Source organism: Anomalospiza imberbis, chromosome 1 (assembly GCF_031753505.1).
Source record: "Anomalospiza imberbis isolate Cuckoo-Finch-1a 21T00152 chromosome 1, ASM3175350v1, whole genome shotgun sequence".
NCBI lineage: Eukaryota > Metazoa > Chordata > Aves > Passeriformes > Viduidae > Anomalospiza > Anomalospiza imberbis.
In genome coordinates, this window is record NC_089681.1 from 58,118,067 (window position 1) to 58,138,429 (window position 20,363).

Genomic DNA, 20,363 nt, shown 5'->3' on the forward strand with positions numbered 1-20,363 from the left:
CTGACTTTGGAAAAGAACCGAACCAGTGGAAACCTTCCTACATAGATGGGGCTGCAGATGAACTTTTGTCAGCACCACCAAAGGGGCACTCTCACGGCTGCTAAAGAGAATGGATCTCTCCTCATTTTGTGCCACAGAAGAAGCAGCTGTTGAAAGTCAGCCTGTGCCAGACCAGCCCATCTGCTCAACACTCCCTGCAGAGGGGAACACACAGTGAAATAAAGAGAGAGAAAGCATGGGATCCACACAGGCCATCCTTGCACAACAGAGGTTACAATAGAGACTCTTGTCTCTAGGCCACAAAGCAGGTCAAAAATCACTTTGGATCCCTTACTTGTGACTATTGCCATACAAGTCATTATGTTCTTACAGAGATTTTGCTGTCCATGCAACCCTGGACTAAAGGAAATCCTCAGCAAATAGCCCTTGTTATACAAGACAGCATCTGAGCTCAGGAGAGAGCACGGCAGGTGAAAACATGTTTTTCTGCCATCATTTTCCCAAGCCTATCTGCACCTCTCACCAGGACCAGCAGGGACCTTCATCCAGGGTAAGTACTATTTGAGAAAATCCACCCAGAGCTCTGGATCCTGAGCAGCATCTCCCCAGCTCCTCCTTTAGGCTCTGCCACCATCCAGCATCTCCTGAGGTATGTAGGAAACATCCACACAGAGTGACCCCATTCTCAGGAGACTCCAAGGAGCCAGCTGGGTCCACAGGATGACAGTCCATCCTCCATCCCAGAAATCTGACACTGAGTACACTTCTCCAGTGAGACAAACTGAGATAGTTTTCCCTGGAGATGATGATTCTGAAGACATGACCTCACTCTACAGTGAATGACTTTGCAAAAGGTGTCATGCAAGCAGTCCAGAGGCTTAGCTTGCAGATGAATGCACTACTATAAATGCATAATTAAGTCTCCTGTGCACATATAGAATTAACTCTTCCCATTGCCAAGTAGTCCAATAGCTCCTAAACAACAAACAGTATTTACTTCATGGAGCTGCCTTTCTTTCTCTCTTATGCCTCTCTCAGAAATGCTGGAGTTCCTTCAAACTTTATTTCTAAAATGCACAAATCATTTTGTAAGCCAAAACCAATATATTTTCCTCTCCCCACCCCCAATGAATTTAGCCTCTATCAGATAAAGAAGACTCTGAAAAGAGTCCTATCTTCCAGCAAGAGCAATTAATCATCTTAGTAACAGCAGGCTGGAGAAAGTCAAAGAATACATTGCATAAAGGAAAATCCTATATTTTACCATTTCTCCCTTTGGAATACAAAGGAAAAAAACTAAAAAAACAAAACCCAAGCCAAACCAATGCATTCAAACAATGCATCAAAGGTTTTCTCAGCTATCAAAACAGCAAAAATGTACTGAATGATTAATAAATGTGTTTGGTGACCAGAAGGATGAACTGTTAAAAGCAGCTTGCATTTTGTGCACCAATTTTTTAAAAAGCCACGTTGAGTAAGGAGGTATTTTTGACCCAGTACACTTGCATAAAGATACAACTATTGTTTGCATCTATACTGAATATTAAATTATCAAGAACTCCAACCAGCAACCAAAAAAAACCACACCCTTCATCATTCCTGTTGCACCAGGGAAGCTCACTGAAATAGGCTGTTTGCTAAAGGGCTGTTCAGGGAAGCCCATTGTCAGTACTTAATAGCTGATACGGACCATTGAGTAGGCAAAGCATCTATGCTCTGCAGAGTGAAAACTGCTTACCTGGGACAGATCTATTAGGCTGTGCAGCTTCATTGATGGGAATAAAGTTATAGACATGACAGTACCACGGAGGATATTAATTCATAAAGGAAAGAGGCTAAAAGATTACTGTAGTAACAGACAGACAGTTAAGGCCTGGAAAGCCTATTATTTTTCCCATTCCTGATTTCTTAGCATTGTCATTCCAGTGCTAATTATCTAATTAAAGGAGCTGTGTGATATTAAAAGCACATCTACTTCTTGTGAAGAGCTGATAAGGCTGAAGATTAAAAACACAGTTTCTTGCCATCTTTGGAATAATGACAAAGTAACATTTGCAAAAGAAATAATACGCTCTTTTTTAAAAAAGTCCCTAAGTTCTCCAAGAACATCAAGTTCATAACCCGCTGACAAACAGAGCATCTGTGATTCACCCCCAGCCTCACAACACAAAGCAAATGGCATTTATAATGAAACACAAAGTGTAAGAAGAAGAGAAGAGGCAACACTTCATGGGGAAACAGGCAATTCCTCTGTAATTTTGGGTATCGCATACCACGATTCACAGTGTCAGCACACCAGTGCAAGTTTTAGTTAGCAACTTGCAAACCACAGTTAGGAGGGTCTTGGGGAGTATATAGCGTTCTCTGCTGGCAGCAGAGAACCAGGAATCCTGGAAGCAAGGTTATGTCACAGATGCAAAACAGCAGCAGAATTTGGTGCATTGCTTGGACTTTAAACACAACATCCAGTTAATACTGGGGATCTGTGTGAGACAATTCCATGCAGAGAAAGCATTAAAAGCTTTCCAGTTTGAACAAATCTCTGGCAGTGTGACTGGGTCAAAAAGTGGGTGAGTCTTCTAAAGCAGTTAAATTTTCTAAAAAACCAAACAACAAAAAAAGCAAACCCTGGATCAGTAGTTTTACAATAACTTTATTCCTCCATTTTGTGCCAAAATAATCAATATGAGCTTATTCCTCAAGCTTGGCCTAATTCATCAGATTCTACTAGCAATACTGAGTGGCTTAATTTTCAGATGCTCAATTAACATTATCTTGAAAGAATAAATCTTTTTTATAATAGGCAAAACAGTAATTGAACATCTATAGAGCGCAAAGAGTGTAATACAGCTGCCCTGTGGCATAAAATTGATGCATGTAACTGTTATAATTGCTTTTGAAAATATTTGCCTTAGTGTTGAGAAATTTAAGCAACCGTCAAGACAGTTGAACACATTCTTTTAGCCAAACTTACAAAAATTCATCTCACTTTATGGTCTACCATTCCCTTCTACTCCCAGTCTTCTCTTGCCTCATCACCAGCCCTTCCAAAGCATGTAGTCAACATTACCCACAAAGTTATTCAAACAAACAAAAAAATCACATTACTTGAACAGCTATTGATCCCATCTTTATAATTTTTAAATTGTGCTGAAGAACCAAGAAATGGTTTTCCTTTGATTGCTCCATGGCCAATAGCACGTTTTACAGGCTAAAGGACTGATACAGGTCATCATAAAACATTTCCCTGAATTTCTTAAATACTGTGGAATTTTACATTGTGTAATCATAAAAACATTCATTTGAGTGCATAGCCATTTGAATAAATACTCAATTCACAGCAAAGAATTATACTTTCAGTTTTATACCAACTCAGAGGTATACATTCTGTCTTTATATATGTCATCTTAAAACTTCAAACCAAATCCTTCCAACAACTTCAGATTAATAATGCTCTTTACCATCAGATTGTCTCAGATTCTGGAAAACTAACCAAGATTTTGCTCTTCATAGCACCCCCTGATATTTTTGAAACATATTGCAGTAGCTGATCCTTCACACCAAATGTTTCCAAGCACAGCACCTAAAAGCTGCATTAAAAATCTGCAATTTATCAATTTAGCCATGCTGAAGAATGTTTTCGGAGCAATTATTCACAGTACCCCAAGGAAAATAGCATTTCTCAGACATAATTCAGGTTAACCAGAGACTCTTAGTCCTTAAAATATGAAGACCTCCGGTTTAAAAGACAACTGAGTTGGAGCACACTGATGTTTCAAAAGGTCCAGCTGCAGGTCACCTTAAAAAGCTCCAAAATATTTTGGCCAAGCATGAAGAGTAAATTTGCCATAGTATAAGTCTCCACTCTATAGGGTAGACAGGATTTAATCTATTCAACCATTGAGCAGAATAGCTGCATATTTACTCCCAAACTCATCGTTTTGAGCATTATAGCAGATATAGCTGGCTCTAAATTCCACGGCTGAGATTACCAGGCTGCAACATCCACTCTCACAGAAGAAAATATTAAATCGCACCGAGGAGGTAATTTGTTTCGGGAGCCAAAGACCTTGTTGGAAGTCACAAACCCCCAAAATCTCTCCGTCCAAGCCGAGGTCTCGCAGGATAGTTTTTCTGACTGTGCCATCTACCGGCCGAATCCTACAACTGTTACCAACGGATTTCCCCCGCCACGCCGACTTTGACACTCCAGTGGTTCTCAGCCATAAAACAACCCTTGAAAGAACACGGACAGTTTCTGTGAAGATCATAAAAAGCAATAAGAAAAAGGAAATCTATTTTCGGGCTTAAATCAGCTGTTAGTGTGCTCTCACCTCAACTGCAAAAGGGTACCTAAATGAAAGGAGATTGAAATCACGTAGTTCAACTACTGAAATAGTAGTGCTTCCTAACCCTGGCCCCTGCCCTCACCTCCAACAAGCAAACAAACAAAGAAAACAAGGAAAGTAATAAGAATAGTGCATGGTTAGTGGAAAATATCACTATTATTTTTCTTTTTCTTGCATTTAAAGCTTATAACTCATATTCATACCAAATCAGACAAAATAAAAGCAAGGAAATAAGTCCTCACTGTACCATCGAGCTGATTAACATGGTATCAGCAACACTAGTAAGTAATGACTGGAGGTTGGTAGCAGAAACTGGTAGACTTTCCCCAAAGAAAACACTATATATTTCCCTCTACCTTGCTGATTTAAAAAAGAAAGAAAGAGTTTAAACTCCATCTGTATTAAAGTGTATAGCAACAAGAACAGCAAAAAATATGCAGCTCATCTTAAGGAAAAGTCGCTGAACACAGTAAGCTGCTTCTTTCATCTTTATCAGGTCATTTACACCCATATCTGTCCTTGCCTATATTTTACTGGGCTCAAAGTCCTCCCACACTCTTGTCTGTAGTGTCCCTGTCATTCTTTACTGGAAAGAAAGAAACCAAAACACTAGACCCGATCTCTGCCTGCTTCTCTCTGACACATCACAAGATCTCATCACTTCTGCTTGGAAGGGACATTAGTTCAAAATGGTGGCTTCAGAAACAAAGTAAAGCTTTGCAAAATAAAGAAACTCATATAGAATTTGACATATATTATTAGAAAGTAATCATACATCTTGCATGTATCTAAGAGCTTGGTTTCTAATTTCAAGATAGCAAAAGACACAGTTCAACTGGATAGCATCAACAGAACCATTACATTTTTTGATACTAGGAAGAAATATAAGGATCTGTCGATTCAGTGAAACACATGGTGACATTCAATACCTTTGGTATTCTTCTCTAACTCCTAACTAGAAGCACCCTTAGGCAGAATAAATTAACACAAAATGGCTTTGTCAAGTGCACAAAGACACTTTCCTATATCTAAAATGAGGGACCTAAAAATGTTTTGAACTTAGAATAGTGATCCATACTGGATCTGTACTGTTCTGTAACAGAACAGACTGGGGGGGGGGCAGGGAAGAGTTCAATTCTCCCTCACCTTTAAGCCTCATTTTTCTTATGATGAGAAGCACAGAGAAGAGGTACCATATACTCTGGCCCGGCCCTTGATCTGGAATAGTCTGGGTCAGAACACACCACAAGACAAGACATTGAACAGTTGCACTGTAGCACAACAGTGTCAAGGGAGGAGAACAGTCGCACCACTCAGAAAGATTGCACAGCTTTTTGCTGGCACACAGGAAATGCTAGATTCTGAAGGTCAGTGTGCTGCATTGCTTCCTTGCTAGGTACCCAGAGAAAGCTTTGTGAATACTTTCCTCCCTTTCCCACAAACCATCCATACCAGCAGCTAATCACACGGACCAGAACTTTGCTCATGTTAAAGGGACAAAACATAATGCTCATATACAGATGAAAAGAGAAGCTAGTTCAGGACATCCATAACAGCTCAAATTTCAAAAGGGTTGCATCTTCCTCTGTTGTTTTGGCCACTGATCCAAGCAAAATACAAAGTTAGATCAATTACTGGCCCTCTTCAGGAAGGCAACATCCCTGTTCCTCAAGATCTACATTACAAATGGACTGTTTTTACCTCAGAATAAGGGACTAAATAGTCTTCCTACACACACCAATTGCCACTAAATTACCATGAGATCTACTCCAACCCACACAAAAATCTATTTGTATCCTCACTGCAGTTTTGGCAGTACATCAATTACTTTGACAACCCTCACAACTGTAAGAATATGTATAAACCTTGATCCAAGGATGAAATACTGCTTTCATTAGCTTAAAATAGCACTAGATAAGCAAACCTGCCAGCCATATTAGAACATTTTGCTGTTCTATTATGTTCTAGGGGAATCATCTCCTCCCTTTTATCTCTGTTTTTCTTGTAGTTTGCAGTAATACACCAGAGAATACAAAACCCCAAGACCTGCAGTGGCCTTCTGGTGCCAACCATGCTAACTACTCGCTCCAAAAGGCTTTTATTTAAAATTTAGCAGCTTGCAAACATTCCCTGTCCATTTGTTAGGTGAAGTGATGATCTCTTGTTTGGAACAGTTTTAAAAGGCAGGTAACTGCAGACAGATAATCATAGGTAAAGCCTGTACCCTACCATCATGCCTGAAGAACATCCTGCTGATCTGTAAAGAGACAGGAATCAGTGTCATAAAGGTGCTGCCTTATGGATGTAAAAGGCTCCAGGGGTGCAGGAAAAGAGGTACAACATACTTCTCCATTTTGACTATTAGTGATTATTTCTGATGCTTCTCCAGTTTGAAATACTAAATGACTGAATACATCTTCTTGCCCCTCCCACATAATGGGAGCCCAGTGCAGCCCAGTAATTTGATCCCCTACAAAATGTAATGTTGTCTTAAGGATCTTCAAAATAATACATTACAAACTACACTCCCACTAGTTGATGTGCCCCTAGAGTGCAGCTCACTGTTTGGCTTCACAGCTTCTACACACTGCCACCTTTTCCAAACTTTCCAAAGTTATCCCTACTAAATTCAGAGGCTACTCTGCCATGGTCGCAGCCCTGCAGCTCCTACTGTCCTGAAAATGTTCCCCTTGCTGTAAGGAGCAGCAAACCTTCAGAGCAGAGTGACACACAGGTCTTCTTAGAGGCTGAGGTATGAGTCTCTCTGTTTTCATCTCTGCTTCTTCACCATCATGTTGTCCAGGTGTTTCTTTTTGCCTGGGGTCTTCAACTACTTCCCTGCCTCTCCAGCCTTTTATGTTGCCAGTACTCTTTCTTCCTTCAAAGTAGGCCTGCCGAGAGTATATCATAGCTAGCTGTAAAGTGACAAAATAAGAGGGTAAATCAAAAGTTGAGGATTACAGAAAGTGGAAGTTTTCTCCTTCTATAATCCAATATGGAAGACAGGCAAATACAGTAATGCAAAATAGCATTAAAAATAGTTCATCTGCTTGCTTTTTGATTACTTGTGCAGGATTTTAAAAACATATAAATACAAATTTTAAAAAGCTTTTCTACCTCTTTATATTGATATTACTTCTTGAATACTGTAAAAAATAGTTAATCATTGGCCCTGAAGTAAGACTGCTAAATACCACCCAGAAAAATGCAGAAAATAAATATCAAAGATTATTCAAGAATAAATGATAAATAGAATGAAATAGGGAACAGCAGAAAAGAAGAGGAAATATTTATGGCAGTTCCTGTGATGCAGAAGTATTTCATTAAATAGTTTCAAAAGCTAGCGTTGTCACAATGCAATTATGCCACAGAGTAGGAAAGATTTCACTAGAAATTCACAGGCTTTGCTTGCTAGGCTTGAGCAGACAAAGAATTTTTATCTCCATGCACCTTGACTCAATATTGCTACACAAGAGAAGGTCTTCCAATTTTTTAATTAATTCCAAATGCAACTCTGCACACATTTGGAAATTAGGAACAGGAGAAATGTATTTTTTCCCTACAGTCTTGAAAGAAGAAAACAATTTTGTAAAGTTCATCTCTAAGTACAAGAGACATGGTCTCACCTAACCTCCACTGGTCTCAGGAAGAAGATACTCAATTTTCCTCCTCATAAAAATCAAGAAATAAGAAAACTTACAGAAAAAAAATAGTAGGTCTAGCTAGATTAAAGTTACATTAACACATTAGCTGTCTCTCATTATTTTATATAGATATTCAGGTTATAGCAGCATAACAAGCCTTTTGCCAGTGTCTCTGCCATTATGGTTTCATTAGAACACAACATCCATCCTGGATGTGTTCCTATTCCCAGCAAGCATTCTTGCCTATTGGAAGGTGCCCCTACCCATGGCAGGGGGATTGGAACTAGATTATCTTTAAGGTCCTTTCCAACCCAAATCATTCTATGGTTCTATGAAGGATGACAATAAACATTAACAGCTGCCTCTTTCACTTGCCAGTCCATCAAAATGAGGCAAGGTTCCAAGTGGAAAGAGTTGCACAGATATGTTGTGGAGCATATGAAAGCACTAAAGGCAGCAGGGTAGCTTTACTTTGGATATTTCCTGCACTGTAGGGTCTACTTGACAATACAGAAGCCAGTATTGGACAAAATAAAATCCTTAACTTTACAGTTTTTTGAGGGAGTACATAAGTTTTGAAACCTCCCTCCTTGGCTCTTTTTCCTCTCCCTACTAAAGTAAATCAACAGAATTAACTTAAGGCTAAACTAGCTGGGGAGTAGGGGTGGGGCAGAGGAATTCTACTAGATTGCTATTTGCATCCATCTCTAATTTTCTTTGAATACATATGTATATATTTACATGTGTGTATTTTCCCATAGATGTGGAACTGTCAAATTTTTGTGAGCACTCTAGAGAAGATTCAAAGTTTTCTAGCACCTACCACTCACAGAGATCCCAGCAACCAGCTAGAGTTTCTAAGCAAGTGGATAATATAATTATAAAAACACTACTTCTATACAGAAGTTTTCAAAGTCAGCAATCTAATTTAACATTTTTCCTACCACATCCATGGCTGTCCATGCATGTCTACCATCCTCTTCAGCTCTGTAAACACACTAGCAGAAAAGCACTTTCCACTGGGAATATTACAGAAACAGTTTCTTCAGTTCTCAGTCTGCACAGAAATTTCAAACAACCTTAGCCGATATGTGTTTTCAATGATAACCAGTGAAAAGCCTTGAGCTCAAAAATCTCCAAAGAAAAAAAATCTCCTGTGTCCTGTTAAGTGATTTTACAGCAGAAATAGAATTAATCTCATGAAGTGCAAGCTGTACCACTTCTAACATGTAGTCTTATGTTCTCCTCCTCCCATCCTGAAGCCTGTTTGCTCTTTACCATCTTAGCCTCTTTTAAATCCAGAAGAATAAAGTAGTAACTCACTTGAGTTATGATCCACAAATGTTGTAATACAAGTGATCCATATCCAGCCTACAAAACCAGACTGGAACAGCAGTTAATAGTAATTTTAAGACTCTCAAAAATTCACATTACAGGCTGAGAAGCTTATTTAGCACAGTGCTTTTCCTTTGAGGTTGAAGTACTCTGTCTGCAGGAAGTAACTGTCCTGTCTGGGTACTTCAGCAGCTTAAAATACCCTAAATCTGTGTCAGTTCATGGAAACTAAAACAATAAAATTAAAAAAAAAAAAAATCTGGGACATTGCTATTGCTTGTGCACAACTAGTCAAGTGTTAAGCCTTTGTAAAACCAGTCTACAGCTCTATTTGCAGTAAAGCAGTGCCAAAACCAGATACAGCTCTGGAAGGGAGACAACCAACTAACCAGCATCCATCATGGATGACAGTACAAACTGCTGCCATTAGCAGCCAGTACAGAGCTCAGAGTGCTCTTGGAGTGTCCTCAGGACATTTCATGCCAGGGCACATTACAGAACTGCAGCAGTCTATTGCAGCAGCTCTGATTGTGCATTATGTTTTGGAGCAATATTATTTCCATACAGATACCTTTTCATATCATGCCAGAGAAAGCAAGAAGAATATGATATGGCAACAGATGCACACACTCTTCTTCAGTAAGGAAGAGCAGATGGAGAGCAGCTATCCTGACAGCAGGAAACCTGCTTGGGAAGGGATCTCACAGTAGGTGCAGTTTGGCCGCTACACCACAAGTGGATGTCCTCTCCCAGCTAATCCTGAGACACATCAACCAACAAAAAATTTCCCAAGATTTAGGAAGATTAATGGTAGCAAAGCAAGCACAGGACATATGGTAGTAATTAACCATGGTGAGCAATATCCTTTTCTCTTCACTCATTAAGTCATTAATTCAGATACCTTTACTCAAGTAACAGAAACAGAGTATAAGCAACATATAAAGCTCTTTTCTGCTAAAAGTTGTCAAATTTCAAATAACATATTTGAAATACCAATCACCTTAGAATAATGCAGATCATTGAATTAATCACTAGACAAGCTTCAATGAGTTCCAAAATCATTAATACATGGATAATTTATCTCTGCTCAATCATTCCCATTCAATTACTCAGAATTCATGAGCTACATCAAGAAAAAAAATTCTTTTTTTTCCAGCAGGAAAACTCCACAGAAAAACTATGTGCTTGGTTTTGATCTGTATGCTCTATGTATCTAGATTGCTGGGTGACAAGTACAGCACTTAGGTCATACAATACAGCAAGTTCTACACGTCAGAGTGATGCTCAATAAAGTTTTCAGTAAAAGTCTAGAGTTCCTTAAAAAACAAATGCAGATAGACATTAATGCCTCCCACCAAGAAGGCACTAGTGTTTTGCAGTCAAAGAAAATTAGTTACACCATGAAAGATTAATTTTATATACTTGCAGTGCTTTCTGCAGGTATTGTAGCTTTGAAACATTGATACTCAGTTGGAGGCAATATGACAAGTCATGAGAAGGTAAAAAAGGAGCCATTAACCAATCACTGTAATCTGTTGATAAAATGGATAATAGCTGCTCTGTTGGATATTAATAAACTTAGCAGAACATTAGCAGGTCATCTTTCATCCAAAGGATCTTCAGTCAGCTGCAGGCAAACTAATCCAGGCCTCTGTACCAAATTACACACACAAATCACATGTGCATACGAGCAGACCCCCCCCCCCCTTCCTTAAATTATTACTGCTGAAACAGTCACAAGTAGAGCAACTGCTTAATGGCATTAAGCATTAATGACACTCTTTTCCTGCACAGTGAATCCACAGACTTTCTTCAGCAGCAGCCAAATTCACCCCACGTTCACCCAGCAGGATGAGAGCCTTGCTGTTTAAATGGCTTAGGGTGAGTCAGAAAATAATCTGTCCAGTTACAGTTACGCTCCAAATATAGCACCAGGCTCATTCCCAAACATTTCAGTAAGAGATGGGCCAGGTGTCTTCCAAGTCTCATCTGCAACAAAAAGCCATAACTAATTGGTATTTATCATGTTCATTTCATTTCATTCCAGCTGCAGGGAGAGACAGAGCAAACCAAGGAGACACAGTTCCACCCAGCAGCAACCTTCTCTCCGACTTCAGGAGGGCCCTAGTATTTTATTAGATACAGGTGGCTCTGCAAGTCAGTAAGATAAGGAGTGTATTTACTATATCATTTCAACTGTAAAGCTCCGATTCAATCTTACCCATCTAGAACACGACTACATTCAAGCCTTCTCAGTACTTTTAACTAAATTAGATACAGTTACTTTCTTGCCCCATAGAAGTATCACAAATGCAGCATTTTAACACTTTAAAAGTCTCCCACAGGGCTCTGAACAAATCCAATAAGGTCACACATCAGAGCACTTGATTTTTATTATTTTATTCTTTTCATTCACTATTTATAAGCTTGTGAGTATATTTAGATACTTGGGCAAGAAAAGAACACATGACATTTGAAAACTCAACTCACCAGAGGGAACCCTGAAATGGAAGTCAGTGAACATGACACTGAAAAGAAATCTTTTCAAAACCAGATTCCTACAAGTCAGAATTAATGGATGAATTCACCTACAAATAAATACCTATAAATAAGCTCTCCCCAGAAGCAAGTCCAAATCAAGACACCAATTCTGCATACTAAGGTGAAAAAAAAGAGATGTGCAAGTTTTCTGGGTTTTGAAACAGAAACGGACAAATTGAAAATATTTGCCAAGTGTAAAACCTAATCAAAGAGCTGTTGTCAGACCTTTGCTCTCTGAGCAATCATAATAAAAAAAAGTAGCAACAAAAAGTTCTACTGAACTCCATTCATGTTCTCCTCTTTCTTTTATGACAGTATATCACTGAAGAAAACATCCAAAATTTTCAAGAAAAATCTTAAGGATTAGTTGAAAAAAGTAAATATCTTCATTGCTGTAAAACAATATATAAAATTTATTGAATTCCAAGCTCAAGGTGTATAGAAGTATCAACTTTTGCACCTATGAGGACTGAAAATACATAAAAGAAGATAAGGCATAAACTTAGGCACAAAAGCAGATAGTTTTACATTCAAATGAGCAAACCATCTGTAATTTATTGAGGCCAGACACAAGAGTTTTAAAAAAAAGTAATCAAACATGCTGTTGAGATACAAATACAATACTCTTTCCTGAACAGTTGAATATTATGTTCTAGGGGGAAAAAAAAAATTTAAAAAGAGGTAACACTAAGCAAGTGAGTCAAATTCTGCATGTACTCGTGAGCAGGGGCTGGGTGAGCCAGCATATGGCAGCACGCCCCACTCTGCGCAGCAGGTCAACAGTGGGAAAAGAACCCTCTCGCTTACTCTGTCACCAACATGAACAATGCTACCAGCATTTGGAAAACCCCAAGGTCAAAGACAGTGCACTACCTAACTGTTCTTTAGAGTAAATTTCATATTCTTCCAATGTTCTCCAGAAAATGCATCAGCATGGCTTATATGAAAGATGACTCCCTTGCTTGCCAAGAAATAAAGAGCACATGCACTCAATAGGTATCTCAGATGGAATCACAGGTATTCCAAGCAATAAATTCCATGGTGGCACGCCAGCTGTGATAGAAAAGCAGTTTCCTGCAGTTCTTGCAACTGAGACACAATAAAAACAAATTTCCCCACAGAGACCCATAAAATCCAGCCCTCCCAACTCTTATATCCTTTTTAATCACAAGATCAACTTTCAGAAAACAACCACAATTTTTGCTTTAACATTTTGAAGCGAAGTTGAAGGTAAGGCAGTGCAGTCTATCTTGGTCTTGTACAAGAATGAACACAATTCAGTTTGGTAGAATTTAGCACTGCTCAGGGAAGCATTTCACTTTAGCACCTACTACTGATTCTGAAAGACTGGTAAGATGTCACAATCCAGATCACTGTTCAGGCTGTGCACCTTGAAATTGCCAAAATGCTATGACCGCTCCTTCTTTAGCCTGATTTCAAGGTTCTTCTGTACCCAGAGATTGGGAGGTGGTACCATTCCCTTGCATACAGGCTAGTGGATGATCATTGCCCATTGAACCTGGGCAATTCTGCTGCAGCACTCCACCAGAATGTTGGGACTAGAAATCAGAATTTCTATCATACAAGTATCAACAAAGTTCTCAAATATTAACCCTTTTCAGCCTTCCACCTTTCCCTTTTCAGCACCCTTCAAACAGCACAGGTAGAGGGGAAAGAACCATGAAATGACAAATCTCTCAGAGAATGAAGCTGAATGAGCCCCATTCTCCAAGACCAGCACTGTAGCCACTGAGGCATCCTCTGTGTTCCTGTCTGCTGAAAACTCTTGCCCTAGAAGAAAGTCTTTGTATTTTGCTATTTCAAAGTATTTTCTTCACACAAAGGAAAACATCACAAAACCACTCATTAAAAAGAAACAGAGAAAAAAAAAAATTTGCTTCTGCTCTTCTCACTCTGAAACTCTGCCTGCCTCATTGGGATACTGCCATAGGGGAATGTCTTGTTTTAATACTGAAGCCAATGCTGAATGTCACTTACTGCCTTGGCAGTGACAACTGCAATTGTAAAAAAGGCCAAATCTGTGCTGACATTTTGTGTCCTATTCACACATTTATACACCTCATTTGCTGAACTCTGAATACTGTTTGTATTCTTTCAAAATGAGACTGTAAAGGGCTTTTTTTATTTGGGGAAAATGGATTTAAAACAGAAATACATACAGTTAACTCAAGAGGAAAAAAAAGTAGAAAGAGCCTATTCTCAACATTTCAAGATTACTTAACTGCTTTTAAACTTCTTGGCTTATCAATTTCCCCTAAGACTAAGTCAAAACTTGTACAACATTCCTGTCAAGTCACATATTTTATGAAAGCAAATAGTTAACATCACACTATCACTGCCCATGAAAACAGATAAAAGGCCATCTGTTACCAAAGGTAGTCCTTGAAGTTAGATTGTACCCTATACTGGCACTGGAGATTCTGTAAATTCACATGATGCTGAAACCCTGTCATAGCCCCTGAAAAACAAAAGTTCTAATATTGTCTCTTTGCCAGAGGCAGAAATATCTACACTTTGACTGAAGCTGAGCAAGAATTTGAGCCTGTGTAGCCCAAATCCCAACAGCCAATCACCAGACTTCCGTTTCCATGTCTATTGCTTGAAATCCCTATGCTTCATGCCTTCTATTCTTCACGCCTTCTCAATATAACCTGTCATTCTAGTCAGATCAAGTCTAACTTCAAGATCTCAGGAATAAATACAGTGCCTTCTACCTTGTGGGTTACTATAAAGAAGATGCCACCGTTTTCTCAGATGAGCACAGTGAAAGGACAATAGTCACTAGTTGAGACACTGCAAATTACTGCTAGCTACAAAAGGGAATAAAGGTTCACAATGAGCATGGAAAAGCACTGGAACAGATTGCCCTGAGAGGTCTGGGGATCTATATTCTTGGAGCTATTTAAAATTCAGGAGGACAAGGCCTAAGTACCCTAACTTAACTCTGAAGCTAGTTCAGCCCCTATTTCAAACAGGGACTAGATGACCTTCATTGGCTCCTTATCATTCCAAAATTCAAGATTTATGTTCTTTACTTTTAAATATGGTTGCCCAATATTATTCTCTAGATAAAGCTGGAAAATTTATTATTTTGTGTTGACATGTGCTGAGAATGATTCTACATCCAGCAGGTAGGAAGCAAATCAAGGTAATTCCCACCCAGGCACTCACATTCTGGTGTGCTCATGAACCAGAGCAATGAGAGTAGTGACAGATGTCACACAAACAGGTGGAAGGAAACAGAGCAATGCTTTATGTCAAGCAAAAACCCTTTATGTAAACCGTTGTTGGAAAATGCATCCTGTCATTGTAGCCTCAGCTTTGTAGCTGATATCAAAAGGATTTTTTTCTTCCCCTGCAGATCCATTATCTAAGGCCAGGTTGTTTCCTCCAAAGTCAGCCACACATTAGTAGCTCACATTCCAGTCATGAGTTATCACACAGAATATGAAGAACAGCCTGCACCATCTATTCCACCTTTCTATAGGTTTCAGTTAACTGCGCCTACCAAACTGCTTTTAAAAAGTTCAACTTCCTCAGCACCCCTTGACTTTTGTAATAGACTTCAAACAATAACTTTTGTTTGAAAGCCAATTAGAGAGTAGGGTCATTCTTAATTTGGTAAAATAAGAATTATTTCAAGAGACACAAGAATGGAAAATGTAGAAGAACTTATGGAACTGTCTTTTGCAGCAAAGGACTTCCATGTCTTCTAAGTTCAGTCTGTGTCTGTTCTACCCTACCTGGGGTAATACTAAATACTTCATATCCCCAGAGTATCATCTAATTGCTTCAAACAAAATACCTCCTTTTCATTAATTATAAACAAAGAAGCTGAATTAAACTTATTGGCTAGTAGCAGAGGGTCCTATATCTTAAAAATACCTATTGGGATACTGTGCCATCATCTAATTAGAGCAATATTCAGGCAAGTGGAAACCATGTCCTGAGGGAATAACAAAATTGCCTGAAAAACTCATTTATCTAAGTTAGTAAGAAATATATCTATTAATGGATTTAGTAATCAGAATTAAACATTAATCCAGTGTTTCAGTGAAGTATTAAAAAACCCCTTGAGTTTGCACTTGCATCCAGCTAACATTTATCCTATTTAACATAGTATTGGTTCATATTTCATCTCAATGAAGAAAATTGTTTACTGATAAAAATTTACTTATAAAAATGTATCTCTCTCTCTCATCCTGCCCCTAGACCAACTTACTTCTTGTGAAAGCCTAGACACTTCAATATATTTCTTGTCTCATTAGAAAGTAATGTACACCTAGCAGTCACAGCAAGCCCTCTTCTCCCACAAAAACTCCCATGATTGTTTCACAGATTTCTTCCTGTCCTTCCACTGATTAAGAAAATGTTCTGTCAGCACTCTACTGGAAGAGAGACTTGCCAGCCATCTATAGAAATGTCATCTATAGAAATGCCATCTATATCATTATCAAGAAAATAATGAATAAGCAGGAGACCAGTTGTTCAGCCTCAAGAACAAGTGACCATAAAAAGGGAAGCCAGAGCTACAGACCATGTTCTTAAGATGGTATTGCTCCCCTGCTCCCTGGCCCTTGCTGCATTTTGAAGGGCTAATTAAAAATCAGGTGATATTTATCTCGCCCCATGCCCACATTCACAGCAACACGCAGAAGGTTCAGATAAAGAAGAAAAAATTGTCCCTCGCCTCTACACAATAATTCATTTCTCTAAATGAATAAATGATGAAGGCTGATGTTTAACTCCCCCTTCAGTTGACATCTTCAGCACACCTTCTCCTGTGTGAGGCAAACAAAGAAGAGTATTACAAACTATTTTTCCGACCATTTTTGACACATAAACCCAAATCTGTCCAGACATAACAAGTATAATAAGAGACTGAGCTTTTGTGGAAATAAGACATTTTGCATAGGATATAGTTGAGCTCCCAGAAAAACCAGAAGCAAGTTAGATCTTCAGTTTAAGGCAGACCCTGACATGAAGGGTTAGAAAAAAAAAGGTAGACTTCCTATAAAAAACCAAGTTCAAGTCTGAGAAAGTCAAAATGCAGAGAAATACAACAGGCCTAGAACGTTTTGGGTTCAATACTGGAGAGGAAGTGAATGAAAGGATTGTTTTATTCCTACTTAAGCATCAAAAATCCCCATAATTTGGATGCCTGATCCCTTTTTCACACATAGCTGCAGAACCAGTAATATTACAGACCACCATGGCAAAGACTTCTCAAGAGAAAATTTATGGTAGCAAGCGGGACATTCCTTATCCAGTCAGGATTAAGAGAGTTCAACATTGAAGTTTGCTATATTTCTCCACAGATAGGAGAGGAAAAAAAAAAATAGCTGCCAGAGCTCTGCACGCAGCAGTGTTTCCCTCATCCAAAGGTCTTTGGATTTAGAAAGGCTCATCCAACAGAATACTTCACCAGGTGCCTGACAGACTCAGGAATTTATGCTATCAGTATTTCCACTACCAACTTCTGTTAGCCAAAGAGATAATAAACAATATGCATCATATAATTCCCTAGGGCAGAGGGAAAATTACGTCAATACTTGCATCTGTGAAAGTATTATCATTTCTATGGAGAATCAGCTGCTGGTGCCCATCAGGTGCTCACCACTGCTGCTCAACAAACAGTTCATTACCCAGGACAGAGAACAAAGATGCTATTCCTAATGACTTCCAGTCTTCATTTCCATGAGCTACTTGTGAAAGGCCTATAACAGATAACCAAGAAAAAAAAAAAAACCTTTGTTCTGAAATTTTATGTATAAACCCCTCAAATAGAATTTTGAAATGAATGCAAGAATAGTCAATTTCTGAAACAGAAAATAGGTGAAACCTTCTGCACACCATCTTAATCTAAGGTCGTATAGCACTAAAATGTATCATTTCTCTACTGAAGGAAGACATCACACATGGAAGACCACATTCGCATCTGCATAATTGCCCATTTGTAATAAGGCTGTGTTCTGCAACTTGTACATGCTTCAAACACTTTTCTGCAGCTGTAGCCTCATCAGAATCAAACATGACCTTCTAAATTTGTTCTAACTCTTCTAACAGTATTCAGAAACACCACCATTTAAATCAGCAAATCTGCTTGCAGACCAGCATGCTGCTGTGCAGAATAAAAAAAAAGATCTTTGCATATATAATTTTTTAGTACTTCTTACTTTAGAATGAGAAAAGGATAGAGGCTTATATATTAATTATGCCTCCCAACAGGAAAAACAATGTTGTGACTCAAACATGTACAGTTCAGTTTTAAAGAAAACACCAAAACAAAAACACCTTTTTTTTTTTCTAAAAGCATTATGATTTCAAGGAACGTAAAATTACTTTATGTTTGTCCTCTACATGTAGAAATATGCAGAACTGATGGACTGAATGCCAAAAATCTTGAGTCACTAACCTCAAGCAAGCTAGCGATAAATTCTAATGGACTCTTGAAAATAATTAATTACTTAGAAGGCTTCCTCTTCCCTCCACCCATTCATATTACAAATTGAGAGGAATAATAGCTTGATCTCATAAATGATAAGTCAACAATCCTAAAGAATGACTGGTCAAAAGACAGCCCAAACTTCTCATTCAGCTTACAGTTAACATCTTCCAGGCAGGAAAGAAGTTAATTCCCACACTTCCCAAAAGTCAGGGGAGAGAGGGAAGAAATCTAGGTGTATATCTGCAAATCTTACAAAAGCATTTGCAGTGCAAGGATTTACTGGTGGTACACATTCTACCAAGGCTCACCCTCACATAAACAGTTGAGAAATTGAATGAAAATTTAGAAACTTGCTGGAACACAAAAATATTGTTTGAATAAAGAATAAATTTCTATTAAAAATTGTTTATAAAGGGCCAGATTTAAATGGAAAATGAAGTTAGTCTATTTTTAGCTCTTATATAAGCAAAATGGAAAGTTCAGATGAGACACAAGCAGGAAGTTCTATGTGAAACAGGTACAACATGATCCAGGTGCAATGTCAGCAAGTGTTCTCAAGGGAGGACTCACAAGTCTGTAAACTGTTTATAATCAACACCAAATTAGTTTGTTGGAATTTTCAAATTCTTTTACCTATACACATTTACCTCCCCCAGGAACATTGATGCAGCACAGCTTCTGCAGGCTGAGCAGCTGAGATTCATGACCTGAAGGATTTAATTTTGTTTCCAAGTGACACATCAAGTGTGTGAAGAGGGGGTAAATATCTCAACAAAGGCAAGGTTGTTTGTACTTCAGCACACATACATAAAGCGGCTTCAGATTCCATTTGTTCTAGTCCTTGTTATCCTTATGTCTCACACCTCTCAGAAATCTCTGCCCAAACACCAATGTGAAGCAAGGAACTGGTCTAGTCTACCAACAGCACTTTCCTGTTTTGGGCTGGAATACACTTAATTTTCTTCTTAGTCATTGGTACAGTGCTATGCTTTGGATTTAGTATGAAAATCATGATGACAACACGCTGATGTTTTGTTTGTTGCTAACTAGGGCTTACCTCATGTCAGTGACTGTTCAGTTTCCCAAGCTCTGCCTGCAAGCTGGTGCAAAAGAAGATGGGAAGGAGGAAAGCCAGGACTGCTTTTCAGAAAGAGTCAAGACTTGCAGTTTTTTCATCAATTCCTTTTCTAATGTGAGAGATCACCACTAACCCCCTGTAATATCATTACGAAAGTATGAAGTATCATACTGACAACAGCTAATGGCTTTAAGATTAGGTAAAGTAAGTAGAAATAGCAGATAATAGCTCCACAGTTATCATTGCCCCTTATTTTCCATTCTGCTTTTCAACACTTATCTCTTCCCCTAGCTCTCATGAATTCCAAAAACTCTTCATTTAGAAAGCAGCACATCTAAGCCAGCTCTCTTCCCACTTTCCACACCAGGCAAAAGGGAAAGGAGTACAGTCATTGTAAGCATCTGCTGCTTCTTGCAGGCTGTTTCTGGTAGAATAGATTAAAAGCAAACACTTACACAAAGATTTCTCAGTAAGAAATTCTTACAGAACATGAATTAAAACGATTACTTGGTGGATAGAATGCCAACCTCACTCAAAACCAAGAAACACAAATATGAAACACAAATATGAAACATCACTCGGTTATCAAATATTTATTCCTGTTAGACCTCAGTGAGGCTACACATCACTGAAAATGGTCCCAGCTATTAGTCATCCAAATTTTCCCACTTCAAAAACAACTCACTGTTCATCAAAAGGCTTCTTGCCGCCTGTCAGGCAGACCCTAGAACACCCAGCACAGTAAGACACCAGATCTCTTCTTTTTTTAGAAGGGGTTGGGGACTTTCAAATAGGAGGATTAGAAGAAATTTTGCTTCGGACACCTTCCTTTCCCAGCTTCTTTTTTTTCCAAAAAATTGTAACCAAAACAACCCTTTGACATAATTTTCAGATTCATGAAAGATTTCAGGTTTTCAGTTATTTCTCCCAACAAATCAAATTTAATG

General features: G+C 38.6%; 1 long non-coding RNA gene across 1 annotated transcript; it reads right to left on the reverse strand.

Moving 5' to 3' along the window:
- Positions 1-1,164: 1,164 nt before the first annotated feature.
- Positions 1,165-19,837, reverse strand: LOC137475818 (uncharacterized). The gene is made up of 3 exons (XR_011000089.1): positions 19,396-19,837; positions 17,447-17,607; positions 1,165-2,597 (listed from the first exon to the last, which is right to left on the reverse strand). It is a non-coding gene; the product is annotated as an uncharacterized lncRNA (long non-coding RNA).
- Between the last annotated feature and the right edge of the window lie 526 nt (positions 19,838-20,363).